The sequence below is a fragment of the Dipodomys merriami genome, unplaced genomic scaffold, assembly GCF_024711535.1.
Source record: "Dipodomys merriami isolate MVZ:Mamm:240054 unplaced genomic scaffold, mDipMer1.0.p SCAF_439, whole genome shotgun sequence".
Taxonomy (NCBI): domain Eukaryota; kingdom Metazoa; phylum Chordata; class Mammalia; order Rodentia; family Heteromyidae; genus Dipodomys; species Dipodomys merriami.
Genome location: NW_027206001.1, coordinates 285,234 through 290,273, shown reverse-complemented (window position 1 = coordinate 290,273; position 5,040 = coordinate 285,234). Strand labels below are relative to the sequence as shown.

The 5,040-nt window shown below is 35.9% G+C and overlaps 1 pseudogene; it reads left to right on the top strand.

Moving 5' to 3' along the window:
- Positions 1–4,732: 4,732 nt before the first annotated feature.
- Positions 4,733–4,832, top strand: LOC138807876 (U6 spliceosomal RNA; annotated as a pseudogene).
- The last annotated feature ends 208 nt before the right edge of the window (positions 4,833–5,040 follow it).

Sequence of the window (5,040 nt, the reverse complement as noted above, 5' to 3'; positions counted from 1 at the left end):
GAATCAATGTGAGCGAGGTAAGCCACGAACGAAGAGACAAACAGTACATGGTCTCCCTGATAAGTGGATGATGAATCCAAAATGTTAGGTGATATGACAAAACTAACAGGACTTAAGAAACAAAGAACTCCCACTCATCTGGTTGAACCACTACTAAATATCCCCATGCTGCTGATCACATATATGGTATATAACATATGAGCACCGTTATATATTACAGACTGTGATAGACAATTTGCTCCAGGAAAGTTAGAATGAACTTGTGACTTTAAATGTGCATCATTATTCCACAATACTGTGAATTTCCGGAAATTAAGTAATCACTTAATCACAATCAAAAAAAAAAAAAAAAAGAACCTTGGGGAAGGGAGGGAGGGAGGGGATGGTAGGGGGAAAACAATGGAGGGGGTAACAATGTTCAAGAGGAAGTGGAAGTGTACTCATTACCTCACTCATGTAACTGTAACCCTCTGTATAGTATCTTTACAATAAAAAATTAAAAAAAATAATCTTGTGACACTTTGTGATTTTGTTCACTCATATGGGCTAGTCATCTGTAAATTGAAAGTTTGAATTGCAGTACTTTCTCTTAGATTTTGTGATCTCATCCATCATTTTAAGTTGACTTACATTTCACTATTGCTTACTGCTAATTCCTGTTTCTCAAGGAATTGGGGCCCTGAAATATTATAGGAAATGAGAAATTGACATGACTCTTCAATTACTTTCTGTTGGCATGTTGCCTGGGCCTAGTTGAGAAGTCTTGACCCTGTTATCTGATGATGCAGGTAACTGGGACATAGGATCTTAGGACCCATACATCTTGCAGAAGAATAATATCTTTTATACATCATATCAGAAAAATTTGGGTATAATCAATATGAATGCTTCAGAAATGTGGAGAAAAATATTTTGGAACCAGTGAGTTAAAACAATAAACAGAGCAGCAGATTAAAATCCCTTATAGATTAGAGGAAAACATTTTTTTTTTAACCATGTGAATTCAGAACAACAAGAACACTTAGAAGGTATAGCAAGTTTATAGTGAAGACATTACATTGATACTTTTTATATTCTAGTATGTATTCTAAACCTAATTATTTATATTCCAATTCTCTTTATTGGAATAAATAATTATCAATTTATTTGTCAAATTATCAATTAATTCTACTGAGTTTCACTGTGTGAAATAAGAAATCAGCACATATAAATATAAAATATATAACTATATGTAATATAATAAAAAGGGCATATGTTTTGCATTGTTCTGTTGTGGTTAGGATATCAAAGACAACTCTGTTTTAAAGTATTATTGCATTATCTGTACCTCAGTGTTAGGTAGAGTTAGACCTAAAGCTTTACCATTTGTAGATTTACAGCCTGGAGGCAAGAGGAAACACTGTGATTAAAACATTACCAATTTAAGGCCTAATAATGAGGAGAAACATGGACTTCTCCTGGAGCTATGGAAATATTTGGTGATAGAAAGGCAGTAGTGTAAGTTCCTGCCTGGTTGGAAGGTAGACAGGCCACACATCAGGAAATCATGCATATGAAGAATTTTTTTTAATTTAATTTTATTTTATTTGTGAACATACTGTACAGAAGAGTTACAATTACATGGGCATGATAATGCGTACATTTCTTACCAAGCATTGCAGCCTCCTCCTTTGTTAACCTTTCCATACCTTCCCAGCCTCCCCCCTCCCCCCCAATCCCAATCCCAATCCTTCTCCTTCCCTCCCTTCCCTCCCCCCCCCCGCATCGACGTTGTAAAGCTCGTTTTGGACGTGACAACTTGTACTTCTCATTGTTGCAACAGGTCCACCTGTATCCTTAAACAACTGGATTTTCCCCATCTCCTCCACAAGTTATACTGACATCAAATCTAGTGAAAGCAGGGGTTATACTGTGGGGGAGGGACATACAAAGCAATCAAGAGATAATCTTATAAATGCATTAGAAACACATGCATAAAAGAAAAAAAACATTAAAATATATATCTAAGGGTTCATTTTCCTGACATCACATTATCTGACCTTTTCCACTTGACTCATACATCTACTAGATATTACAAACAAGGGAAACCATGGGAGCTATGTTTCTTTGGGCCTGGCTTACTTCACTTAATATAATTTTTTCCAAGTTTTTCCATTTCCTAAAAATTGGGGCAATGTCATTCTTTCTGATGGAGGCATAGAATTCCATTGTGTATATATACCACATTTTCTTGATCCATTCATCTACTGAGGGGCATCTGGGTTGGTTCCATATCTTAGCTATGGTAAATAATGTTGCAATAAACATAGTTGTGCTGGTAGCTTTAGTGTGGTCTTGTTTGTAAACATTTGGGTAAATGCCCAAAAGTGGGATTGCTGGGTCATAGGGGAGTTCTATGTGAAGTCTTTTGAGCAACCTCCATACTGCTTTCCAAAGTGGTTGAACAAGTTTACATTCCCACCAACAATGAAGTAAGGTTCCTTTCTGTCCCCATCCCCTCCAGCATCTGTTGCTGTTAGAGTTCTTGATTTTTGCCGTTCTCACTGGAGTGAGGTGATATCTCAATGTTGTTTTGATTTGCATTTCTTTTATGGCTAGGGATGTTGAACATTTCTTCATGTGTCTATTGGCCATCGTTCTTTCTTCTTCAGAGAAGTTTCTCTTTAAGTCTTTCGCCCACTTATTTATTGGGCAGTTGTTTCTTTGAGGATTTCTTATTGGGGGGTTTAATTTTTAGAGTTCCAAGTATATTTTAGATATGAGACCCTTGTCCGTTGGATGGCTAGTAAAGATGTTCTCCCAATCGGTGGGCTTTCTATTGATCTTGCTAGCTATGTCATTTGCCCTGCAGAAGCTCTGCAACTTTATGCAATCCCATTTGTCCAACCTTTCTTTGATTTGTTGTGTTTCCGGGTCTCTATTCAGAAAATTTCGGCCTGAGCCAAGGAGACCTAGGGTTTCTCCTATTCCATCCTGTAATGTTTTCAGAGTGTCTGCTTTGAGTTCAAGGTCTTTGATCCATTTGGAGTTGATTCTGGTGCAGGGTGATATATAAGGATCTAGCTTAAGTTTTCTACATGTAGTTACCCAATTTTGCCAGCACCATTTACTGAAGAGGTTGTCTTTCTTCCATTCTATTGTTTTAGCTCCCTTATCGAAGATTAGATGGCTATAGGTCTGTAGGTTCATTTCTGTGTTTTCAATTCTATTCCATTGGTCCTGAGGTCTGTTCTTATGCCAATACCAAGCTGTTTTGATTACTATGGCTTTATAGTAGAGTTTGAAGTTTGGTATTGATATTCCTCCATCAGTGTTCTTTCCGTTGAGGAGCGTTTTTGCTATTCGGGGTCTTTTATTGTTCCATATGAATTTTTGGATTGCCTCTTCTATTTCCTTGAAGATTGAGGTTGGAATTTTGATAGGTATTGCGTTGAATATGTAGATAGCCTTGGGAAGTATTGCCATTTTCACGATGTTAATCTTTCCAATCCAGGAGCATGGGAGGTTTTGCCATTTTTTAAGTTCTGTGTTGATTTCCTTTTTCAAGATTTTAAAGTTTTCATCATAGAGGTCCTTCACTTCTTTAGTTAAGTTAATTCCTAGGTATTTTATTTTTTGTGGTGCTATTACAAATGGAGTTGCTTTCCTAATTTCAGCCACACTTTTCTCATTGTTGGCATACAGAAAAGCCATTGATTTTTGGGGGTTAATTTTATAACCTGCTATTTTGCCAAAGTTTTGAATCAGCTTGAGTAATTTGGGAGTGGAGTCTATGGGATTCTTTAAATACAAGATCATGTCATCTGCAAAGAGGGAGAGTTTTATTTCTTCTTTCCCTCTTTGGATCCCCTTTATGTCTGCATCTTTTCTTATTGCTGTAGCTAGGCATTCTAATACTAGATTGAAGAGAAGTGGAGAGAGTGGGCATCCTTGTCTTGTTCCTGAGTTAAGAGGAAATGGCTTTAGTTTTTCACCATTGAGTATAATGCTGGCTGTAGGTTTGTCATATACAGCCTTTATTGTATTGAGCAATGTTCCATGTATTCTTAGTTTTTCCAAAACCTTCATCATAAAGGGGTGTTGGATCTTGTCAAATGCTTTATATGAAGAAATTTTCACGTTGGCGTTAGCTACTTTTGAAATGGTAGGTATAATAAACACTTACATTTTGATAAAATACCTTCTAGTCTGACCAGTTCTGTCCGAACTGTTCATCTCTCTATGATCCCTTGTAACTAAGATTAGTTTTGTTCTAGTAAGACAAACTATGCTGTCAGGGTAGGATATTTTGGTTGGTCTGTTCCTACGTGGAAGAAGGATAAAAGGTAGACATTTGTGCCAGTAAGACCTCATTTGGGAAAATTTCAGCTGCAGAAGTTTAGAAGTAGCTCTTAAGCAAGGCTTACTTTGAATCTATTAACTCCACAAAGCTAACTCATTTACGTAAATAAGTACTCGAAAAAGTCATCACCTTAGGACCTAGCTGTAAGTGCTTCAAAGTATGATCAAATCTAAAATGAAAAAAGACTTAAAATTGTCATTGACAAAAAATGCAAATGTGAGCAATCGACCAAACAATATAATTTTTTTCCCACTATACACATTATTTTAGGGAAATAAGATCAATAGTATTGTTAGGAACAATAAGGTTTCCTTGCTACAAATAGGCACCCAAGGATATAAGCCTATATAAAGATTGCATCATTAACTACTTAAATTTAGAGGATACTACATGCTTCAGCAGCACGTATACCCAAATTACAACAATACAGAGATTAACATGACACTTGCACAAGGATAATATGAAAATTTGTGAAGTATTCCATATTTTTCATTCTTCAGTTGCAGAAATGAAAAACAGTTATTAAAAAGTTGATTACAAAATTACAAGTGTAACAATATTTGCAAGTGTTAGAATTAAACATTAGTTTGACATCAGTGTATTAAATCTTCACCTTAGAAAGGCCTCTACATAGAATAACCTTTACAAAACTTTTGAAATTAGTTAACATTGTCATTTTATCCAAAAAAATATACTAC